Source organism: Amia ocellicauda, unplaced genomic scaffold (genome assembly GCF_036373705.1).
Source record: "Amia ocellicauda isolate fAmiCal2 unplaced genomic scaffold, fAmiCal2.hap1 HAP1_SCAFFOLD_29, whole genome shotgun sequence".
NCBI lineage: Eukaryota > Metazoa > Chordata > Actinopteri > Amiiformes > Amiidae > Amia > Amia ocellicauda.
Genome location: NW_027102854.1, coordinates 1413237 through 1439184, shown reverse-complemented (window position 1 = coordinate 1439184; position 25948 = coordinate 1413237). Strand labels below are relative to the sequence as shown.

Here is a 25948-nt window from a genome sequence, read left to right as displayed (position 1 = left end):
GTTCATAGGTCAACACATGGTTTTAGGGAACAGGCACGTAGGTCATACCGTTTGACAATGTCTCCAAGGTTCTCATCGTAAATAACAAACAGAAATCAAACTATCGTCTGGGCTGACCTTCTAGCTTGACCGTATCTTTCTTAAGTATACAAGAGAGAAAAACAGGTGTAAGAAAATAATTTCTAATTTTCCTTCTACACATATATACATACATACATACATATGTAGCGTTATGTTGGGTGTATTTGGATAAGAGCATTTGGGCTCTGAGCTGAAGCACTGATCTAAAGAAGACCTCTCCCCCCCCAAAGTTATCAGATTTCCTTAGCTCATCAGCTTGGAACTGGTTTGCATCAAAGTGACAGTTTTGGGGAGGATGGCACCGAGAAGAGGCCAAATAGTTTGGAATTCTGCTATGAGATGTCTGGAGAAAGGGGCCTGTAGGTGATAAAAACTCTTTGAAGTGGATGAGAGCCGAAATCCCGACATAGAGCTACGAACCCAGGCCAACCGGCATTTCCAAAAGATGGCATGGATTGACATCAGTCATAAATAAAGCCTCCCTCCAATAGGACACTGGGGGCTGAAACCGAAATCCAATCTCAAGAACTCAGGGACCAATCACCTACTGATCTGACAGACTATAAGGAACAGCGGACAGTCTTTCTCTCTCTCTCTCTCTCACCTGAACCAGAAACTCGCTGCCACAGCTCAACCTGTAGCTCTGTTGCCAGAACCGGAATCAGAAACCAACCAAGTCTTTGCCGGCAACAGAAGAGTTAAACTGGGAGAAGGAGATTGAGCGAATAATTATTTTAAAGGACTTTATTAAATAAATAACTTCACAGACCCACCTGATCAGTGGAGTTTTACAGCTGGACAATTGACTAAGTCGACTGAATACGAAAGTGTCAGTCACTTAAATAGCTATTTGAGTCTTAAGAAACTTGACCCTTGGAACAAACAGGGCCCTGCTTTCCTCAAAGACTTCGTCTTCAAGTAACTACGGTGGAACCATGCTTACAAAGAAGATTTTGTGCACAACCTTGGAGCCTTCAAACCAATGGAAAATCTGTTTGGAAAAGACTCTACATTCGCGAAACCCCAACTTCCAGGTGCATCGACTGAGTGGAAGTTCTTGGACAAAGCCGAACCGGACTGCCTTTGTTCCAAACCACACGGACCTCGTGCCGTGTGCTGTTATCTGAGCCCGAAGCCAGAGAGGCCTCTCTGCGACGAAGTTCACATAAGTTTAACAGTTTGGAGTTTGTGATTCATGACATTTGAGAAATCAATTAGAAATGTTAATCTGTGATTCATAACTCTAGAATGTGTAATATCATTTAGTTTTCTTAAATATAAATGTGAGTTGCATTAAACTGTTTTGTTGATAATTTTAGAAATAAAATCTGTCAACGCCGAGAAATATCTTCTCATTCCTGTTTAACTGTTTAGTCTGAAATTGACACAAGTTATTAGACATTAGATTATTGGTGGCCCTGCCTATCCTTAATCATTGAATAATAATCAGTTAAGGGAAATTGTGGTAACAAATAGGATCTTTCTCGGCACCTAAACGTAAATGAGACTGATATATATATAACGAGAAGTTACCTGACATAAATACTAACCTGCGTAGTTATTTAATGTCTGACTAATAATACTAACGAGAGACTCACCTTCGTCTTACTAACCGGTATTGTAGTCAATGTGTTTATAACCTTTTTTGTTTAATGATTTGTGTGTTATCATATGCGATCCCATGGTCTTTGATTTGGTCACGGAAGTGATTTGTCTTTGATTTGTTGATCTAGAGTTGAATTTTAATTAGTTTTTCCCTTTTGTATAATTAGTGTAGTGCTACATTTAGTCTTTGTTTTTGAATAAATTTGACAATTTATATCTTTGGAATTGGTGTCTGCATCCAATTATTACAGAAAATGAGTTCTACAAGATTCCAGGATTCGTGATAAGGTGATACTATAAATTCACTTCTTTAATTGAATTTTATAAGTGTACCTTACGCTACACCTTTGACCACCACGTCTTCCTCCTCCCACTGCTTGACCTCTATTGTGACCTGGATCACCTGCCGGCTCCATGTTATCGCTGTGTTGTTGAGGTGGATAGCACGCATTTCACTCGATACTCGTACCACAATGTGAAATCAATCATCAATAACCAGTTGGCAGTATTGGAAAAGCAATTACAAGGGCCTGCATACATGCAGTAATGTCAAATCTGATGTGGAAGAACAATTCCTTTATCCCTCTGTTCTCCACCAGGGTTGTGCTGATCGCCTCGATTGGCAAGTTTGCAGTGTGAGGAGTGGATCCATGTCGTCGTTCCTAGGCACTTCACAGCTGTGTGGGTGGTCAGGAGCACCTGGTAGGGCCCTGTCCACCTGGGCTGTTGGGAGGACTTTCTCTTGTGTGCTTTGATATACACAGTCATCTTGCTGGAAGGGGTGGTAAACCTGCTGGGATGGTTCAGTCTGGGCGGCTTTCATCTGTGAATGGACAGCTTCGAAAGCACGTGTTAGTCCCATACAAAAAGACAACATAGCATCATCCATCAAGTGGATGTCCATTTCCCTTACAGACAATGGAGGAGTGATGGAGAGTCTCATAAGTCATCCCATAATAATCTCACACGGAGAAAGACCTGTTTTTCTCAATTTGCTGACGATTTCATTGTCATTAGGACTATAGGAAGGGGATCTGGACGTTTGAGTCCTGTTTGTTTGCATATATTAGACAGCTTATTCTTTAATATCCCATTTTGTTTCTCCACTGCTCCAGCTGACTGAGCCTGATGGGGCAGTGAAAATGTTGTTTACCTCGCAGGGCTTTGCATAGTTCCTGCACTATTGTCCCAGTGAAGTGAGTGTTCCTATCACTGGAAATTTCCCTGGAATGCGAAATCTACATATAACATCCCTTAACTGTATTTTTGCTACTTTTACTACTTCAGCCTTCCTACGGGATAGGCTTCAACCCATTTAGAACACCTATATATTATTACAAGTATATATTCATATCCACAACATTTAAGCTCTTGAACACAATCTATTTGCATATTGCAGGATTATGAGCTTGACAAATGTGGCAAGTTCTACAATATTGCTAAGCTGTTACTATAAAACCTGGGGCAAACCAATTTAAAAGACTGATGCACACATCCCCCCTTTGCCCGTGTGGCCAACACCATGCGCCACATGGGCAAACCAGGGAAAGAGTGCCTGTGAGGCAACCAATGCATTAGCAAATGTTTGAGCTCTCTTATGGAAGGTGCAGTGGCCAGTTGCAATTTCCTGGAGCTTTTACAGTGCATCTCAAATTAAATTTCATCCAGCCCCAGGTCATAAAAGTCAAACCCTAGTTACGACATACATAACACATACATTTTGTTGCTTCAAAGAGAATACAAAAGTCAGCAAAACATTCTTTTTTACAAATTCAGTTTGTAAACTGTATTGTACATATATTTGTTGCGTTTTGATTTATAAACATTATACATTGTACAAATCTTAAGTGAAGGGCAATGGACTGATTCTGACTTCATGGCTGTCATTCTATTCATTTGAATAATGTGACATCTCCACTAATAGTACATTATAAATTAAACTATCAATAGAAGAATATGTGCTACTGCGGACGTCATCTGAGCAGTTTCACAATATATTGTAGATTCCTATAATCTGGAAAACCTTTAATTATAGTATTTTAACTTATTTCTCCACTGAGTCAAGCATCACTTCAGCGTAGTGGACCTCAGCATTGGTCTGTTCAAGTTGCTGTGAGGCTGTCTTTAAAGCCGCGCCCTTGGCCTACTGTGTCTCAACAAGAACACCAGCATCTTCTCCATATGGGTCAGACATCGGTTCCTTCAGGACACGATTCATAATATGCATATCTGCCATGTGGAATAAATCAGTCTGAAGACACAATGTGTGGTTCACACAACATCAGAGATCGTCCTTATAAAAGGCATCTCTATCACATTAGTTGACATTCGCACAATCTATAAGGTTTCTAGTAAAGGGACAATTCAAAATAATAATAATCTTGATTCCAATTTATCTCATTTATCAAATTATTTCAGTACAGCACTCAGCTGTCGTCAGCAGCATCATATCTCCTGTGTTTATTGAATCAGCTTTACTTCCTAGTGTAGATACTCTTTTTGTGTGGAGTTGTCAAAGTTTCAAAACAATGTGCTTATCTTTGTCCTTTTATCTAACTTAAATACCTGAGACCATTACAATAACTATTACAGCAGCTCCTTCAACACCATAGTTAATAGTAGTTGGGTAAATGATGGCAGTTATTAATCTTTGTTTCTCAATTCATTTTTTACCAATAAACCATAATTTGAAATTATTTCCATACTCCTATTATTCCTATTTTCATTATTATTAGTTTTATGCGGTTGTCATCTAGTATGTGACGTATTCGTCTGTATCAACATCAATATTATTATCATTATTAATACAAGCAGTGTAAATTACCATTCATTACACTCTTGCTCTGTTTGTAATAAGTTATGAACCCTTACACGTACTTACAGTCTCTGCCTTGTCTCTGACTTCTCTCTCTCTCTCTCTCTCTCTCTCTCTCTCTCTCTCTCTCTCATCTCAGGCTGCTTGTCTGCTCAGGCGAACAGGGGGAGCAGAGGAGCACATACGGCCCTTGCCCCCTGCCCCCCTCTTCCTAATTGATAGGGTATTTCTGTTTGTGAAAGGACTATTTCCAAACAGTTTTATAACTTGCCATGACTATGTTTCATTAAATTAGTTATGTTACACCTTTAGTTATACCTGTAGTAACTTCATTATTTTCCCTCATATTCCAGTCAATCACCATCAGAGTCTCTCGTGGCAGTACATTTGTCTCACACAGAACAAACTCTCCTTTCTCAACCGCTTTCAATTTTGGATAACATCGCACTGCATCCCAACAGCTGTTCTTTCTCCTATTCGTAATTTCTTACAAGAAAATGCAAGTTATATTTGATCGATTTGTATTATTACTATTTATATACATTTCACTACATTATTGTAGTTAATGAATGTATTTAATCTTTGGAAAATAAGCCTTTTCATTGATCTGAATAATGATGTCCAGGTACTTCAGGAAAGCACATTTTCAAAAAATGTGTCCAGTCAATGATTTCCCCAACTAAGAACCTGCGTGGGCACTAAGACTGTCCTCCTGCGTGGCTCATGTCTTTATTGTGTCACTTCCTCCTATTGAAGTCCAATCTACACCAGTACAGGTTCAGAAGAACTGTTCCCGAATCCAGATTGAACTGATCAATAGTTAATTTCTTACCTACACATTGTATTTAGGGATCTATTACTAGGGATTTAAAAACTCTTCATTGTGGAACTCATAGCTTCCAAATGAGCACATCGTTAATTTCCTGGAGTATCTGGTTATCTATTTATCAATATGTAAGAAACCTTCACCGAATGTTTGTGGTTGCCTCGGATTCCTATTTCTAAATTTGGCTCTAATTCCATTTCTAACATGTTACTTTTAACTTCTGTATTCGTAAGACCTATTTAAATAACTTAATTTTGTATTATTATTTCTGTTTGCAATAGCATTCTATGTACAGTTAAATGCTGACTTTCTTGTAGGTCTGTTATTACAACATATTTAACTGGCGTTTTTTAGCTATCATTCTGTAACTATTTGTGACTTATGACTCTCTTAGTCATATTCTGGACTATACAGTACATGAAAAAGTCAAAATATGGACATTTACCTTGCGCAAACTGAAAACGTACAAACATACAAAGAGACACATATTAATTTATATCCATAGTAAATTCAGATACCATGGTTTTGGTTGGCATGTTATATTGACCTGCAGTGTCTCAAACTACCCTTATTTATTACTTATCTAGTAATTTTCCTTCAGTATCTTGAGGACTGTCATTTATACTGAAAAACATATATATATATTTTTAATTTGTCTTCGGGGCATTCAGATTGAATTATGCCTGTTGTCTTTTCTTTCTTTTCTCTAACAAATGTTTTAAGATAGCTAGCTTTGGTTTCTCATTTCTTAATGCTTTGTATTCCTATTTTGCAAAACCGTTTTTAGGTGCTCAAGTCTATCTGAATCAAAAGTCCCATCTTCTGGAAACCTTAATTTTCTGTCACCTATTGTCCAGTCAAACGCACCGCTTCACTCCATAGTTATCATACATGTACCTTACATGTGTACCTTTAAGTGGCGGGTCGCCCGTCTTACTAGAGCTGTTCCCACACAGTAACACGTTTTCCCATTTTCTATGTATCGTTTTGTACACAACAACCAAGGCGTGCAAGCCCGCAAAATAACAATAAACGACAGGGGAGAAAACATAGCAAAAAACAAGAAAACACAAATAATACTAAATCCTATATAGGAATAACAACAAACATGCTTTTCAATGTTTGCATTTATAGAACTTGTATATAACTTAATGACTTTTCTTCATTTACCATAAACACTATAAACTTCTATAAACTATAAACACGTTATTTTATATTATCACCGGCGTATCAGATATTGAACAATTAATTAGCGCTCCTTTTTTTTTTTTTTTCTAATAGTAGGTCAAACCCACTTAAGCCTGCGGGAACCCAGACAGGAAAACACAGTCCTGTTCCTTCACAAACAAGAAGACACAGTCAAGTCTATGGTAACCCTAAGAAACCATGCTCCTCGGTTATTGGTGTCAATGGATCTCATTATCCTGAAACTTTCATGATCGAAACATGGAATACTGTTTGTCAGTTTCCATAAAACTATGCATTAAGAGTAATGCAACAGTCACTTATCATTTTGAGCAGCTGTATCAATTGATAGTTAGATCTTTGTAATGAAATGAATAGACAGTGATCTCAGATGTAATGTGTGAATTGCATTTTGAAATGGTAATACTTTGATGTTAAGTTGTGTCATTTTAGTTCAATGAACAAATGATCTGAGGTTGATGTGTATTGTATCCAAGCAATTGTAAAAAAGTGTTAGAGTTTTGAAAAATGTGCATTTTGATCATCGGGTGTGAGTTTAGTGTCTAGAGTTTTGAAAAATGACATCAAGGTTCTGAAATGAGTGCCAAAGTGATTGTAAAAAAGTGTAATATCAGGGGACAGTGGCTATTAGTGATCTGGCCTTCCGTGGCCTCTGTATTAATGTAACAGGTCACATTGTATGTGTACACTGATACTTGATAGTATAATATAGTACAAGTAAAAAACATACATAGGTATCATAGAAGTATTTTGCAGAAATGATTATGGATAGTTATCAAAATGGAGAGGAAATGCTAAATCCAGTCTCCCCAGGCTGAGCTTCTATTGCTACACCTGCTAAGTGGCTGCTGGCCCCACTATATGGATAGAGCCACACCAAGTAAAAGAGTCTCCCCATTGCTATTTATATCTCCCTATCCAGTCTTCTATAGGTGTCAGGGTGGGGTGCCTATTCCCCTGCATGCTTTGAAACCTATAGCACCTGGGACGCACACTTGGGATCCGGTTCCTCTGCCCCTCACATACACATGAGGAATCCCAGGTGCTCAATACGTCATACTGTCTCTTTCATCTCATGTGTAAACTATGGACAAATACATGACTAAACGTGTTTAGTTGCTTTTCCCAGAATGCTTTGCGCCACGATATGCAAATAACGGGGACTATGATTGGCTCCCTGACATTACCCACACTGCGACTGATGCTACCCATTTCACTACCCAACAAAGACCCATAATATGCGTGTGTGTGTCTGTCTGTCTGTCTGTCAAAGTATGTGTGTCTGTGTCTGTTTGTGTGTGTTTGTGTGTCTGTCTCTGTGTGAAAATGTGCCTGTCTCTGTGTGAAAGTGAGTGTGTCTGTGTCTGTGTCTGTCTGTCTGTGAAAGTGAGTGTGTGAAAGTGTGTGTGAGTGTCTGTCTGTCTGTCTGTCTTTGAAAGTGTGTGTGAGTGTCTGTCTGTCATGTAACTTGCACATCTGTTAGGGCACCATATGCAGAGATGTACACATATTGTTCCTTTTCCATATACACTCACCTAAAGGATTATTAGGAACACCATACTAATACTGTGTTTGACCCCCTTTCGCCTTCAGAACTGCCTTAATTCTACGTGGCATTGATTCAACAAGGTGCTGAAAGCATTCTTTAGAAATGTTGGCCCATATTGATAGGATAGCATCTTGCAGTTGATGGAGATTTGTGGGATGCACATCCAGGGCACGAAGCTCCCGTTCCACCTGTAGCGTAAGGTACACTTATAAATTTCAATTAAAGAAGTGAATTTATAGTATCACCTTATCACGAATCCTGGAATCTTGTAGAACTCAATTTCTGTAATAATTGGACGCAGACACCAATTCCAAAGATATAAATTGTCAAATTTATTCAAAACAAAGACTAAATGTAGCACTACACTAATTATACAAAAGGGAAAAACTAATTAAAATTCAACTCTAGATCAACAAATCAAAGACAAATCACTTCCGTGACCAAATCAAAGACCATGGGATCGCATATGATAACACAAATCTTAAACAAAAGAGGTTATAAACACATTGACTACAATACCAGTTAGTAAGATGAAGGTGAGTCTCTTGTTAGTATTATTAGTCAGACATTAAATAACTACGCAGGTTAGTATTTATGTCAGGTAACTTCTCGTTATATATATATCAGTCTCATTAACGTTTAGGTGGAGAGAAAGATCCTATCATTACTTGTTACCACAATTTCCCTTAACTGATTATTATTCAATGATTAAGGATAGGCAGGGCCACCTATAATCTGGTGTCTATTAACTTGTGTCAATTTCAGACTAAACAGTTAAACAGGAATGAGAAGATATTTCTCGGCGTTGACAGATTTTATTTCTAAAATTATCAACAAAACAGTTTAATGCAACACACATTTATATTTAAGAAAACTAAATGATATTACACATTCTAGAGTTATGAATCACAGATTAACATTTCTAATTGATTTCTCAAATGTCATGAATCATGAACTCCAAACTGTTAAACTTATCTGAACTTCGTCGCAGAGAGGCCTCTCTGCCTTCGGGCTCAGATAACAGCACACGGCACGAGGTCCGTGTGGTTTGGAACAAAGGCAGTCCGGTTCGGCTTTGTCCAAGAACTTCCACTCAGTCGATGCACCTGGAAGTTGGGGTTTCGCGAAAGTAGAGTCGTTTCCAAACAGATTTTCCACTGGTTTGAAGGCTCCAAGGTTGTGCACAAAATCTTCTTTGTAAGCAGGTTTCCACCGTAGTTACTTGAAGACAAAGTCTTTGAGGAAAGCAGGGCCCTGTTTGTTCCAAGGGTCAAGTTTCTTAAAACTCAAATAGCTATTTAAATGACTGACACTTTCGTATTCAGTCGACTTAGTCATTTGTCCAGCTGTAAAACTCCACTGATCAGGTGGGCACAGGCGGGCAGCGCAGTCTGTAAAGTTCTTTATTTAATAAAGTCCTTTAAAAGAATTCTTTGTACGGCTCAATCTCCTTCTCCCAGTTTAACTCTTCTGTTGCCGGCAAAGACTTGGTTGGTTTCTGGTTCCGGTTCGGGCAACAGAGCTACAGGTTGAGCTGTGGCAGCGAGTTACTGGTTCAGGTGAGAGAGAGAGAGAAAGAAAGGCCGTGTTTGTCCTTTATAGTCTGTCAGATCAATAGGTGATTGGTTCCTGAGTTCTTGAGATTGGATTTCGGTTTCAGCCCCCAGTGTCCTATTGGAGGGGGGCTTGATTTATGACTGATGTCAATCCATGCCATCTTTTGGAAATGCCGGTTGGCCTGGGTTCGTAGCTCTATGTCGGGATTTCGGCTCTCATCCACTTCAAAGAGTTTTTATCACCTACAGGCCCCTTTCTCCAGACATCTCATAGCAGAATAACAAACTATTTGGCCTCTTCTCGGTGCCATCCTCCCCAAAACTGTCACTTTGATGCAAACCAGTTCCAAGCTGATGAGCTAAGGAAATCTGATAACTTTGGGGGGGAGAGGTCTTCTTTAGATCCGTGCTTCAGCTCAGAGCCCAAATACTCTTATCCAAATACACCCAACATAACGCTACATACCCCCTTTCTTGAATGGGACTGAGGTCGACTAGGACATTATCCCCTTCAAGACAAAATAAGACGTTAAGCATTTATCTCAAAGTTATGTAACAGAATTCAACAGTGGACTTCACCATTCATGACCCCGAGAAATCAAAGAAAACAAACTAATAGTTCATTATTTAAGCAGAATGTATTCCAATCAAATTGACAATCCTATACTAGCACATATACAGGTTACATATTATAACACTAGTACATTAAAACAAAAAAACAATTGGTATTACTCAGTATTGAGTATGGTTACTGACGGTAACCAATAGGTGGAAGTTGATTAACAGAGGGAGGTGACTGGGAATTCAGGTGTTATTCAGGCACCTGACCTTCACTATGTTTATAATAGTTGGTAGGGACCTGGGTTCGAATGGTTGGCTTACATGGTAAGCCGGTGCCCCCTTTAGGGACATGCACAAAAAATGGTCTCATTGGGAAGTTGTACCTTGGTGGCTGTATCATATCTGTCATTCAATTCCACCGGCTTTGGTGATTCAACTTGAGCCCACAACCTGTTCAATAGATCCTGACCAATGATCAACTTCAACTCAACTCAACTCATCTCAAATTTGGAAATATAAACTGGATGAACCAACTTAATCTTCCCAAAGGTGAACTCTAACAATGCCTTTTGAGTGAGCTGTGCCTTAGTCTCTGTGTAACTTGTAATGTTCACACTACAAGCTTCCACTTTCAGTCGTTGGTCTGAGGTTTCCATAATTTGTTTCAGGTTGCCCATTGTGGTGGCAGACATTAAACAAATTTCAGCCCCAGTGTCCAACAAGGCTCCTCACTCCCACACATTCTCAATGGTCACTTCTATGTAAACTTGCTTGGCTCTGCCTCTCTGTGTCAGATCACCCAGTAACATCACCAAAGGTTCAGCTTGCCTGCAGGCAACTTCCCCCACTGGGAGGTCCCAGTGGGCTGATGTGTCAGAGAAACCCCCCTGCTGTTCCTCACATCCAATCAAAAACACAGAGGCGGGGACAGGGGGTGGTTCCAGAGCTAGTCATTCCTTAGGTGGCGAGTCCGGCCCTTTACCCTGGCTACTAACTTCCAGTTTGGGAAGAGGGGGCAAAGGGAGCAGAGCTAAGCGTAGCAGTAGCTCAGAAACTGCAACATTGCTCAGAGACTGAGTTAACCCACCTAGGCTAGGAGCAGATTTCTTTTTTTTATTGTAAGCCTGGGTGTCTTGGATTCCATCCTTGGGAGGTTCTTTCCTTCTTTGAATCTCTGTCCCCTCTAACTCCAGTGGAGAAATAGGGCTCTCAGAGCGCCTTGCCAGTACTTGGGTGCTTGAATCTTTACGATCAGAAGTGCTATTGTACTTGCTTTCACAAGCTTTCTGTGCCATTTTTTCGAATTTCAGCTATGTTCATATACATTGCGTCTGCATGTAATATGATCATTTCCTTAATCGCTGGGAACAAATTAGCAACAAACAACCCTTTAAAGCTCACCTCTTCCTCGGCCCCGGGTCGATCTTGACCCGCAAAATAGGTTTTCCTAAGCTTTTCATAGTAATCACGGGGGGACTCATGCTTACCCTGTTTGATCTGCTGTGCGGCAGTCACTGCTGCCACTGGATCAATGAACCTGGAATAGTCCCTAACTAATGCTCTGCACAAGCGTTGAAACCTATCGCAGACCATGGACCCTTGCCTCTCCATCCAAGAATGGACTTGGCGAGAGGTAGTTTTGCGGATTAGGAGAACCTTTTCCTTCTCCGTAGCCTCAGGATAGAAACTCAAAGCATACTTAATGTCCTTAATATACGCTTCCACATTTCCTTCCTTGTCTGCTGGGTTAAAGGTTTCACAATCTTTAGCCAGTTCTCTCAACTGGCGCATGTTAACCTTTCGGTCTGGACTCTCGGGAGAGGAAGTTCGTCTGTGCGACGAGCTTCTTACCCTGGGTGGAGAAAGACTACAGGGAGGGGTACGATCAGGACGAGGCAACCCGGGGCCTAAATGTGGAGACGGTGTGCGACTCCGTGCATTGGCCGGTTCCGGCTGTTCCTTTATGCTGTCAGGTGTCAGCTTTGCAGCCCACCAAGAGGCAGCTTTCAGGGCCCCTATTTGTTGCTTGAGACGCTCATTTTCAACTTCAGTTGATTTGAGTTCTCCCCTAAGCACCTGATTTACTCTCCTCATTTCTTCACTGTCCCTTTTTAAATGTATGACCTCGCCTTCGAGTATCTCCATTTTTACAGTGCCCAAATCTTTCTCCCTGACTGTTTTGCAAAGACGCATTTCCAAAACATCCCGGTCCTTCAAAACTATCCTTTCATTTTCAACCGCTTTACATCTGTCATTTTGCAGACCTTTTACTTGGATCAGAGTTGTTTCCAATTCAACTTGACATTGTCTTAAATCATTTCCTAATTGCTCTCTCTGTTCAATTAAGTCCTCTTTTTCAGCATTCAACACAATGACTTGTTTTCCACAAGTATCTAGCTTTCCTTCAAATTCTAAAACCATTCCATGCCGTTTGGCTCTTTCTTCTTTCGCTTTAGCATACTTTTCTCCTAGCTTTTTCAGTTTTTCAAACTTGCTTATGATCCAGTTCACTACCCTTGAGCTCGCAAGTGCTAAGCTAGCCATAACTTTCATCACCTCTATCGACTCTTTTTCGAGTTGCGTCGTAGTGTCGTTTGCCAACTGAGTTCGACGCGACTCTACTTCAAAGTCCAAACTGCCTAGGCGTCCAAGGAATTCAGGAATCTCTGTTCCTGGTACCTTAACAATCAATGCTTCACATGGGGACATTTGGGTAATCATTGTTTTGGCTATTCAGTAACAACCCAACAGAACAGTACTCGATTAATCACCTAATGACTCTAATGCCAACGCTTAGGATATCAACAATTTATCACAAGTAACTAAAACAGACTTAATCTTTTGTGACTTTGGATTTATGACTGATGTCAATCCATGCCATCTTTTGGAAATGCCGGTTGGCCTGGGTTCGTAGCTCTATGTCGGGATTTCGGCTCTCATCCACTTCAAAGAGTTTTTATCACCCACAGGCCCCTTTCTCCAGACATCTCATAGCAGAATAACAAACTATTTGGCCTCTTCTCGGTGCCATCCTCCCCAAAACTGTCACTTTGATGCAAACCAGTTCCAAGCTGATGAGCTAAGGAAATCTGATAACTTTGGGGGGGAGAGGTCTTCTTTAGATCCGTGCTTCAGCTCAGAGCCCAAATACTCTTATCCAAATACACCCAACATAATGTTACACACCACATCCCAAAGATGCTCTATTGGGTTGAGATCTGGTGACTGTGGGGGCCAGTTTAGTACAGTGAACTCATTGTCATGTTCAAGAAACCAATTTGAAATGATTCGACCTTTGTGACATGGTGCATTATCCTGCTGGAAGTAGCCATCAGAGGATGGGTACATGGTGGTCATAAAGGGATGGACATGGTCAGAAACAACGGGCCGTGGCATTTAAACGATGCCCAATTGGCACTAAGGGGCCTAAAGTGTGCCAAGAAAACATCCCCCACACCATTACACCACCACCACCAGCCTGCACAGTGGTAACAAGGCATGATGGATCCATGTTCTCATTCTGTTTACGCCAAATTCTGACTCTGAAATCGAGACTCATCAGACCAGGCAACATTTTTCCAGTCTTCAACTGTCCAATTTTGGTGAGCTTGTGCAAATTGCAGCCTCTTTTTCCTATTTGTAGTGGAGATGAGTGGTACCCAGTGGGGTCTTCTGCTGTTGTAGCCCATCCGCCTCAAGGTTGTACGTGTTGTGGCATCACAAATGCCTTGCTGCATACCTCGGTTGTAGCGAGTGGTTATTTCAGTCAAAGTTGCTCTTCTATCAGCTTGAATCGAGTCGGCCCATTCTCCTCTGAGCTCTAGCATCAACAAGGCATTTTCGCCCACAGGACTGCCGCATACTGGATGTTTTTCCCTTTTCACACCATTCTTTGTAAACCCTAGAAATGGTTGTGCGTGAAAATCCCAGTAATTGAGCAGATTGTGAAATACTCAGACCGGCCCGTCTGGCACCAACAACCATGCCACGCTCAAAATTGCTTAAATCACCTTTCATTCCCATTCAGACATTCAGTTTGGAGTTCAGGAGATTGTCTTGACCAGGACCACACCCCTAAATGCATTGAAGCAACTGCCATGTGATTGGTTGGTTAGATAATTGCATTAATGAGAAATTGAACAGGTGTTCCTAATAATCCTTTAGGTGAGTGTATATGTATGTATGTATGTATGCATGTCCAATTGCTTTGACAATTCAAATGCACTGAATTGAGAGAGAGAGAGAGAGAGAGAGAGAGAGAGAGAGAGAGAGTTGTAGTCCAGACCACTGCAAAATTCCTGCTGAAGTGATCTGGATCACCACACAATGGCCCAAGGACCACTGCAAACTTGGATTTCAATGTATTTATGTAATCTGTGTTGCAATAGCACCTACCATGTTCCTTTGTGGTGATCTGGTTAATTCTGATCTGGGAAAACCACAATCCTGCAGGTTTAATAAGTCTCTCTACACATCAGTCCCTGAGTACCTTCAACCAATGGTCATTTTGACCAATTAAGCCCAAGATTTGAGTCAATTAAGTTGTCAAGGACTACCCAGTGAAGACGTGAACTCACGACTAGGTCACACTGTGAGCTCACCAGAGCAGACATTACACTGAGCTCACTGTGAGCTCACTTAGCGCTTTTCCAGCGACATGGTGACGGTGCTGGAGCCGGAGCCGCTGCCCTTAGCCGGTGGCTAACCCACCTCTATGTTACAAATGTTCCCTAAACACTTATTTTGCAAGATCAATAAAAATCCTTTAGGAAATTTAAACTTTTACTGACACACATAGTTAATAGCAATGTATTATAACTTTACCAAAAATAATAATCTGTATATCTTTAATTGTTTAGACGTCATTAAGATATAATGCATCTTTCACATAGGGAACATTTGTAACATGTTAGGAAAAACAAACAAATGATTTGAAAATATTCATAATTACAGCATACAATTTGTCAGGCTTCATAAGAATGGTATTTATAACATACTCTGTAAAAATCAAGCAAATAGCATTTGTGGTTCACGAGAAAATATATATATATAATCAAAGCTATCAGACTATAGCAGCCGGTGTATGAAGACACATACGATTATACAGCATTATTTGGCAGCTTCGCAAGACCTAATTTTAAACGTTGTTGGTAAGTTAGATAATTAGTGGGGACCCGCTATTTGCAGTTCTTCCCCTCCATAATTGCTAAAATAAAGTTTTACTGACATTTTATTGACCCTACCACTGCATAGGGCACATCTGTAACATGAACGCTACTGAATGGCACATACATTGAAAACTACGGAGAACTGAGACAAATCCACTTTACACTTCATAAATAATCTTAAAACGTTTCCAACCAAGGCAACACCCACTTGAAATACGTTCATTCTCATTTTTGGTAAACAAAAAGAGAGATTGTTACATATGTTCCCTATGATGCATCTACAGAGAGAGAGAGAGAGAGACAGACAGACACTAACTCTCTCTCTCTCTCTCTCTCTCTCTCTCTCTCTCTCAGCTGGGAGTGTGTGGGAGGGGTCTGCAGTGAGCGGGAGTGCTGCTGAGAGCTCTGTCCTTTGGCTGCGTTTTTTTGTTGCTTTACTTTTTTCAGTTTGTTTATTTTGTCTTCTGTTTTCAGTGCTTTTCTTATTGTGGGGGAACAGGGGAGGGGAGGGGGGAGTACCGGTAGTTCTTCCCGGGTCGGGGGGTCGGACCCCCTGAATGCGTCTTTTGAAAAACTGACCCGACGCCATGGAGTCAAGATCGCTCCGGTGCAGTTCTGCCCCCTAGAGCAGTGTGTGTTAGCGGTTGGGGAGGTAGCAGGGTGTGAAAATATCAAGTCTGCTGCCATTGTTATCTTCTTAAAAACCACTGATCTGCTCAATCAGCTAGTGGCTAATGGCACAGTGTTAGACGACACTTTCACCCCGGTGTTGCCGCTCGCTGCTCCTGCCCGGAAGGTAACGCTGTCTAACGTCCCTCCGTTCATCCGCACCGGCTCGGGCAGCTGATGTCCGGCATTAAGAGGGTCCCGCTGGGCTGCAAAGCCCCGCAACTGAAACACGTCATGTCCTTCCGAAGGCAGCTGTATATGATCCTCAATAACATCAATGAGGATCTTAATGTCATTTTTAAATTTAAGATCGACAATACCGACTACGTCGTGTTCGCTACTTCGGAGTCCATGAAGTGTTTCAGGTGTGGGAGCGAGGGGCATGTCGTGAGGAACTGTCCCGAGCAGGACAGGGAGCGGGAGGAGGAGCGGGGCGACGCGGGGAGGAATAGAGACACCGGCCCGCAGCCACAGATGCAGCGGGCAGACAGAGATCGAGCCCCGGCGGAGGAGACAGTCGCCGGTCGGACCGATGGTACCACTGATGCCGTGACGGGGGAAGAGCTGCCCGGAGGCGATGACGCACAGCTGGGGGACGGGGTCGAGGCAGCGGGGGATAGTGACGACCGAGACGCCGGGGGGAGATGGTGTTGAGGCGGTGCACGGGGCGCTGGTTAGTGACGAGGAACAACCTCAGCAGCCAGCAGACGGGCGGACAGACACACAGGGTGTAGCCGAGGAGGAGGCAGGGCCAGGCTCGGCGGTACAAGCCGAGGCGCCGGGTGGAAAAAACGCACTAAGAAGGTGCTGGGAGGGAGCACGGACGGTGTTGGTAAATAGTGGCAGTAAAAGAAGTGGTGGCACAGTAGTGAAGCTGGGGTAGCGAGCGGCTTGGTGGGGAAAGGTCCGGCTACACGCTGGAGCATCGCGGCTCGGAGTGACAGTGAGGGCGGCTTCACGGATTCCTCTCTCGCCTCCTCGTCCTCGGTGAGTCAGAGCTGCAGTGAAGGATATCAGGAGGTTTTTAGAGAAAACGAAGGGAAAGAGGTCTGTTGTAGTGGAGCAGTTTTTCCCAGATCGTGCACGCCTGCTGGCCTCTATTAAGTTTTTACAGAAACCCTGACCTATCAATTTGTACAACACTCACTGAAAACCATGGTTGGGGTCAATTCCTGTTTTTCAATTCCAATTCCTCCTACAAATCAATTCAAAATTGCAATTACTTTTTGCATTCACAGAATATTCTTTATTGGAATTGAATTGAAAAGGGAATTAAAAATTGAATTGGAATTGACCCCAACCCTGTTGAAAACAAAACAAAAAATACAGATCTGGTTCTTCAAATCTTCACTCTGGTTTCATTCTGTGTCGTAGTTCATTTATCTTGCTGTTAATTGCACCACCAATTACACTCTTTGGGGTACTGGGCAATTTTTTCAAGGTAGCCCCTAAAAAACATGTATCACATAGATTTAATGACTTGCACATAGATATATAAAAATCTTTTAATAAACATACCACATATCTTTGAGAAGGGTTCATTAGTTACATATTGCCACAGTAAATCAACATTTTTGTGTGTGGGTGTATTTAAACGTTTTGGTGTATGCTCTTAAACTTGTCTTACACTAGTTCATAGTAAAATCTGTACTTGGCGAAGCAGCTATGCAAAGGCAGTCTTTTCTCCATTAATACCTTGCTTAAGCATTACATTGATGTGGCACAACTGGACTGAAATGTGAAGTATTTGCTCAAAAGTCAAATTTAAATGAGACATGAAAGTTTATATTGTCAAGGATCCCATGGCACTATTCATTATTATTATGTATTAATATGTCTGAAGCATTAATCCAAGGTGATTTACAAGGTGTTGTTGAAAGAGTGACGTGGCTGAATTCTAAGTCAGGCTTCCCTCAATCAGGTCTAACAAATTTGTTATGACTCCACCTTTACTGCTGTGTAGTAATCTGCTGGTACAAAATGGCTGCACCCCAGAGGGTGGTGGGTGAAGTGAGTCTGTAGAGCACTTTGGGATCTTTCCAGCTGCTACATGTAAGGTATTATTATTTATTAATAAATTAACTCTAGTCTCTGAAACTAAAACAAAGGCCAAAGGAACATTTCAAATGCTAACCCTTTGTGTTCTATACAGTTAAAAAGGAGAGTTAGAAATTTTGTACAACAGCATTTACATACCATATATGGCTTCCACCTTTAAGCGATCCAGAGGTGTCTTTTTCTCCGAAGTTGGATCTCTCTTGCTGCCACCACCACGAAGATTGCTCTTTAATAATGTTGGAAAGTCAAAGACAGCAACCGTCAGGGTTCTTGCATATGACGTATTCGTGCTGCACCTCTCTGCAAGGATCCAGGACAGTTTGTCAATGTAAACTCCAGTGCCTGGGAATATTTCCACCTAAAAGACAATGGTAAATAAAAAACAAGTTTATCCCCAAACTATTCTTATATTATGTTAAGTGGAATACATTATCAGTAAGGCTGTGATTTTGTTACAGAAATGTGTTATTAAAGACCACAGTATGTCTCAATTCTAAGTTTATTAATTTACACACATAATAAAGTCAGTGAATCTGTGACACCCATAATTCAATTACATTCTTATTATCAACTATAACTATGAATATAACTGATAATGTAGCATCATTAGATTGTTTACAACCAATATTTGTTTTCAATATATATATTTTTACCTTGTCTTTGTAATATTGTAGACCAAGAGTGTTATACCTGTTTTGGTGATTCTTTGTCAGATTCAGAACAATTTGCTGTGGGGCTGTCAGAACCACTTGATGGTGACACACTTTTGTCTTCATTGCTGATAAATGTGGCTTTTGTTACAATTTTTTTCAGATTGTCCAAAAGGTCTGGAATCTCTGGAGAAAAAAAACTTAGTATTAAATGATAATCATTTCTAGTAATATATTTAATACAAAGTGAAAACAAAACCATCAATGCCTGCAATTATACTTGAGAGACTTGCTCTATGTTATTGGCAAACTGACCTTTTTGTGGGTCATTAACATTAGCTACGAAAAAAATAGAAGAGATAAAATACAAGAATTACCAGGTCTAATGTAATGCATATAGTCATTAATGTAGGATTATGAAGTTATGTTGAAAAACTTTATTTAATAATCAGTATTATTAAACTATTAGACAGTGCACATTAAGAGTCTGTATTGTGGTTCTAGATTACTTCAGTATGATCAACTATAATACATTACTCTGGAATCTAAATTACTGAAGAATAACATTTATCAAGGTAAGGAATTATTTGCTATAAATAAAAAAACTTACCATCAACCATACGGTTTCGAAGACATTGGTTTTCATTTTTAAGTCTTGTGTTTTCCTTTTCGAGCTGCTTAACGTTTTGCTGTAGCACAACTTCACTGGACTCTTTAAATGTCTGTAGAATATGACGGGATCTAATTCTTGAAGCTCCATCGGTTTTCTTTCTTATTTTGTGCTGTATTCAGAGAGAAAAAGAGTTTAAAATGAAAATATATATATATATGAATATGATTAAAAAAAAACAATCCTGCAATACATTTATTTAATATTTGCAGTAATTATCTCACCGGTAACTGTGGTTCATCAAGGTCACTATCATCTGAAATTTGAAGTTTTTTGTTTGGTTTAGGTACTCTCTTCATTTTAGGAGAGGGCATTTTTGTTAGGTCATTAAGTTTTCTTCTTAGTTCGCCTTCTTTTCCTAAAATAAAAATAAAATAAATAAAACCCTGCATTATGTCCACAGATATTTGGGGATTATATTTATTTGTCATAAAAATACTGTGCTTTGACCATACAAATTAAGATGAACAGCCAACACTGAATCAAAACTGAAGTTAAATTATATCTGGTTTAATTTATTTTGTGATTTGGGGGATTTTATTGTAAAGCACAACACACAATAAATCGTTCTTACAAATGCCAGTCAAATATGACGAGTTTTTAGCGCCCTCACCACCACCTACCATGTTATAAGAGTATGTTAGAATACAACACATTAATAACTTAAACATTCATTTCAAATATACTGTGATTGTATATATCAAATAGCATGTAAAGACTTTAATGTTTTTTTTTTAAATAAACATTGTTACCAGTCATAATGATCTGCGCTTCATGGACAGGCCATCCACCTTTTGGAGGTTTGTTCGTGTCTCTCCACTCTGCTCTGAAGTTTCGAGTCGTCTCTTCGTCATCATCAGCAATGCTGAATAAATCAAAATTGCGAAAGCAAGCAGTGGGAATCACGCTGTAAGAGTCTTTGTCGACCCCGCTTTCCCACTTCACCAACGCGTGCATCACCGCCATACTACCTTCACCTTCTCGTCCGTTTTTTCTGCGCCTTTTTCCCCCGACAAGTCACGGCACAAAAAACAGTCCCGCTCTGCATTCTGGTACTTGGCGTTCTTAATAACACCAACAGGGTGTAATCGCATAGACCACTCGAGTATAAAGTACTACATATCCCATCAGTTACAGTTTTTTTTCATCTTCTGAAACTGCAATTTAGCACTTTCAACTGTTTCTTAGTGATTCCTAGAATTACTAACCGGTATTGTAGTCAATGTGTTTATAACCTTTTTTGTTTAACGATTTGTGTGTTATCCTATGGGATCCCATGGTCTTTGATTTGGTCACGGAAGTGATTTGTCTTTGATTTGTTGATCTAGAGTTGAATTTTAATTAGTTTTTCCCTTTTGTATAATTAGTGTAGTGCTACATTTAGTCTTTGTTTTTAAATAAATTTGACAATTTATATCTTTGGAATTGGTGTCTGCGTCCAATTATTACAGAAATTGAGTTCTACAAGACTCCAGGATTCGTGATAAGGTGATACTATGAATTCACTTTTTTAATTGAAATGTATAAGTGTACCTTACGCTACATATATGTATGTATGTATGTATGTATGTCCAATTGCTTTGACAATACAAATGAATTGAATTGAGAGGGAGAGAGAGAGAGAGAGAGAGAGAGAGAGAGAGAGAGAGACAGACAGACAGACAGACTGACAAACAGAAAAACAGACAGACACAGACACACACACACACAGAGCCAGCCAGCCAGCCAGCTCAGCGATGACATCACGAGCCTCTCTCAGCTGACTGCTATGACATCACAGAGCACGTACATTCCGTTGCTTGCCGTCTGTCAACCACTCAGTCACTGCCAGCCAGACTGGCTGGCTGGCTGGATGGGGGGGCTGCTTGCTGCTGCTGCGTACCTTAGCAAGCTTATTTGCTTGACCGCCCTTCCTACTCCTCTGCCCACATGCCCACCTATGCCCGATCTGCTGTTCACCTGGATCACAGCTCCGCCCCAACAAGGCAGAGCCCCCCAAGAATGGTACAAACTCACCCACGATCCCCTCCACAGAAAGCTTTAGCAAAAGGCAAAAGCGTTATACGTAATGAAGAGGAACCCGAGTCCAAGACGCATCCGACCAGCCATACATATTTGTGTGTATTAAAGATCACATTTTCTTACATTTAGTTTTTCTGTACTTTATTACATCTTATTGTGATTTATAAAAGTATTGTTTCTTTTCCATATGTATGTATGTATGTGTGTGTGTGTGTGTGTGTGTGTGTGTCTGTCTCTGTGTGAAAGTTAGTGTGTGTGTCTGTACGTGTGTGTGCCTGTCTCTGTGTGAAAGTGTGTGTGTGTGTGTGTGTATATGTCTCTCTGTGAAAGTGTGTGTGTGGGTGTGACAGTGTGTGTGAGTGTCTGTCTGTCTGTCTGTCTGTCTGTCATGTAATTCGCACATCTGTGAGGGCACCATTTTTGCAGAAGAGATGTACACATTTTGGAGCAACATATGCTGCCATCCAGACATCATCTTTTCCAGTGACGTCCCTGCATTTTCAAACAGATCACATTTTATTACACTTTGTTTATCTGTACTTTATTACATCTTATTGTGATTTATACTTGTAATGTTTCTTTTCCATATATATGTATGTACAGTGGGGGAAAAAAGTAATTGATCCCCTGCTGATTTTGTACGTTTGCCCACTGACAAAGAAATGATCAGTCTATAATTTTAATGGTAGGTGTATTTTAGCAGTGAGAGACAGAATAACAACAAGAAAATCCAGAAAAATGCATTTCAAAAAAGTTATAAATTGATTTGCATGTTAATGAGGGAAATAAGTATTTGACCCATTTTCAATGCCCTGGCTTAGGGAAGGAGGTTCTCACCCATGATTTGACGGTACATGGCCCCGTCCATCGTCCCTTTGATGCGGTGCAGTTGTCCTGTCCCCTTAGCAGAAAAACAGCCCCAAAGCATAATGTTTCCACCTCCATGTTTGATGGTGGGAATGGTGTTCTTGGGGTCATTCCTCCTCCTCCAAATACGGCGAGTTGAGTTGATGGCAAAGAGCTTGATTTTGGTCTCATCTGAGACCACTTTCACCCAGTTCTCCTCTGAATCATTCAGATGTTCATTGGCAAACTTCAGACGGGTCTGTACATGTGCTTTCTTGAGCAGGGGGACCTTGCGGGCGCTGCAGGATTTCAGTCCTTCACGGCATAGTGTGTTACCAATTGTTTTCTTGGTGACTATGGTCCCAGCTACCTTGAGATCATTAACAAGATCCTCCCATGTAGTTCTGGGCTGATTCCTCACCGTTCTCATGATCATTGAAACTCCACGAGGTGAGATCTTGCATGGAGCCCCAGACTGAGGGAGACTGACAGTTATTTTGTGTTTCTTCCATTTGCGAATAATCGCACCAACTGTTGTCACCTTCTCACCAAGCTGCTTGGTGATGGTCTTGTAGCCCATTCCAGCCTTGTGTAGGTCTACAATCTTGTCCCTGACATCCTTGGACAGCTCTTTGGCCATGGTGGAGAGTTTGGAATCTGATTGATTGATTGCTTCTGTGGACAAGTGTCTTTTATACAGGTAACGAGCTGAGATTAGGAGCACTCCCTTTAAGAGAGTGCTCCTAATCTCAGCTCGTTACCTGTATGAAAGACACCTGGGAGCCAGAAATCTTGCTGATTGATAGGGGATCAAATACTTATTTCCCTCATTAACATGCAAATCAATTTATAACTTTTTTGAAATGCGTTTTTCTGGATTTTCTTGTTGTTATTCTGTCTCTCACTGCTAAAATACACCTACCATTAAAATTATAGACTGATCATTTCTTTGTCAGTGGGCAAACGTACAAAATCAGCAGGGGATCAAATACTTTTTCCCTCACTGTATGTATGTATGTATGTATGTAAGTGTGTGTGTGTCTGTCTCTGTGTGAAAGTGTGTGTGTGTGTCTGTCTGTGAAAGTGATTGTGTGTGAAAGTGTGTGTGTCTGTCTGTCTGTCTGTGAAAGTGTGTGTGTGTGTGTGTATGGGTGTGACAGTGTGTATGAGTGTCTGTCATGTAACTCGCACATCTGTGAGGGCACCATTTTTGCAGAAAGAGATGTACACATTTTGGAGCAACATATGCTGCCATCCAGACATCGTCTTTTCCAGGGACGTACCTGCATTTTTCAGCAGGATAACGCCAAACCACATTCTGCCCAGATTTCAAGCGCATGGTTGCATAGGCAGAGAGTGCGGGTGCTAGCATGGCCTGCCTGCAGTCCTGACCTGTCTCCGAATTGAGAATGTGTGGCGCACTATGAAGTGCAAATTAAGACAACGAAGGCCCTGTGCAGTTGCGCAGCTGAGGAAATGCATAATGGATGAATGGGGGAAAATCCCGCTTGCTAAACTTAACCAAGTGGTGTCTTCAGTGCCCAAGTGCTTAATAAGTGTTATTAAAAGAAAAGGTGATGTTACATAGTGGTAAACAGTCGACTGTCCCAACTTTCTTGGTTTCTTTTCACTGCTAATGAGATGCTGTAGAGTGAGTTAGTTATATTGCTTTCAGGAGCTCTAATCGTATTGATGAGTTCATGCAGCATTTGTAATTGAATTTCAAAATGAAATCTTTGCTGTCTGGCCTGTGTGTATGAGATGTACTCTGTCAATCTTTGGCTAACAACTGAAACATTGGTAGAACAGAAATGGCAACATAAAAAAGAAAAGTACATTTTAAAAGAGCACATTAAATAGGATGAATATACAGTTTTTTACAATCACTTTGTCACTAATTTCAGAACCTTGATGTCATTTTTCAAAACTCTAGACACAAAACTCAAAACGGTCATCACTTGTAACACAGGCTGTCCAATGTTCAAAACATTGCATTGTGCATTCATATCTTTAAAGAAACCTAGCACTTGCAGACTTGTTGGTTCAAATAACTCATTTATCATGAAATACCATAGTAACATAGTAACACAGAAGATACCGATAGTTTCACTGTGTAGTTGTTCGTACAATCATTAAATATTGTAGTACAAAATATGTGATACATGTTTCATTATGGTACTACACATAAATACATCACTGTAAAAGGACTAGTAGAGAGAATACTACAGACACAGTGGAATCATTGAACAAAATCTGAAATGTATTGATGCAATACAATCAAATCACACCATAGGTTTCTTTGAATCCATGCAAAAATAATTAGCTACAAAAACGAACAAAACTACAGTAAAATGTCAACTGCAGTGTTCCTCACCTGGCTTAGTGTAAAAAGCAAAACAAAGGATTGATTACTGTACTTCTAAATTTCCATCAGCCCTGTGTTCAGGTTCAGGTTCTCACAACCATTTTTCACAAGAGGCATCTTGAAACTGAACATACCTGAACATACTCAGTCATCAGCTGCTTCACTCTGTCTGCATTTCTTTCAAAAGGCACACTATACTCTGTGCTACACATTGGTATGCAGTATACAGTCATTTGACAATTGAGAGTAGCCTAATGTTTAGTGCATGCTGAAGACTTGCCGCTTCTCAGTACGGACATTTCTGATGATTGAGGCCACAGTTGATCCTGAGTTGATTCTGAGGTTTGATTGAATCATTGTAGCTGCCTCAGTCATGGTCATGCCATGATTTACAACATGTTCTACAACTATTTCTCGGATTTCACTGGACACTATTTGCTGTTGCTGCCGCTGTCTGGTCCGTGGCCTTGTCCTCTACCACGTTCCCCCAACACCTCTCAAATGAGGCCCATGGCTGCCTCTCTGGTGAGGCCTAAGCCCTCCTCTATGACGAGGCCCACGACCACCTCTCAGAAGGGGTGCATGTCCCCTTCCATTCCTTTGACCACCACGTCTTCCTCCTCCCACTGCTTGACCTCTATTGTGACCTGGATGACCTGCCGGCTCCATGTTATCACTGTGTTGCTCGGGTGGATAGCACTCATTTCACTCGATACTCGTACCACAATGTGAAATCAATCATCAATAACCAGTTGGCAGTATTGGAAAAGCAATTACAAGGGCCTGCATACATACAGTAATGTCAAATCTGATGTGGAAGAACAATCATCTTCAACCAGGTTGGAGCGTTAGTTGCAATGCCTTTAATACACGCAGCGTGGAGAGGAACAGTGACTCAAGAAGATCCCAAAGTCGCTCTGCCTTCATTTTAACAGTCAGAGCTTTTATACACAAAAATCAAAGAGCTGGTTATAATCAGAAAGTCATTACTATGTTATCTTAAAAGTTAGCTAAGCAGAATTTATATCATTATAGGACAGAGTTCATAGATCAACACATGGATTAGGGAGCAGGCACTTCAATCATACTGTTTGACATTGTCTCCAAGATTCTCATCGTAAATAACAAGCAGAAATCAAACTACCTTCTGGCCTGACCTTCTAGCTTGACCTTATCTTTCTTAAGTATACAAGAGAGAAAAACAGGTATTAGAGAAAGAATTTCTAACTTTCCTTCCACACTGAAAACATGGTGTGGAAAAGTGCTACATGATGATGAATGATGATGAAATATTACATCCA

The 25948-nt window shown here is 40.7% G+C and overlaps 1 non-coding gene across 1 annotated transcript; it reads right to left on the bottom strand.

Annotated features, from left to right (window-relative positions):
• Window positions 1-21387: 21387 nt before the first annotated feature.
• LOC136728247 (U5 spliceosomal RNA) lies at window positions 21388-21502 on the bottom strand. Its single transcript, XR_010808610.1, has one exon. It is a non-coding gene; the product is annotated as a U5 spliceosomal RNA (small nuclear RNA).
• Window positions 21503-25948: the final 4446 nt, after the last annotated feature.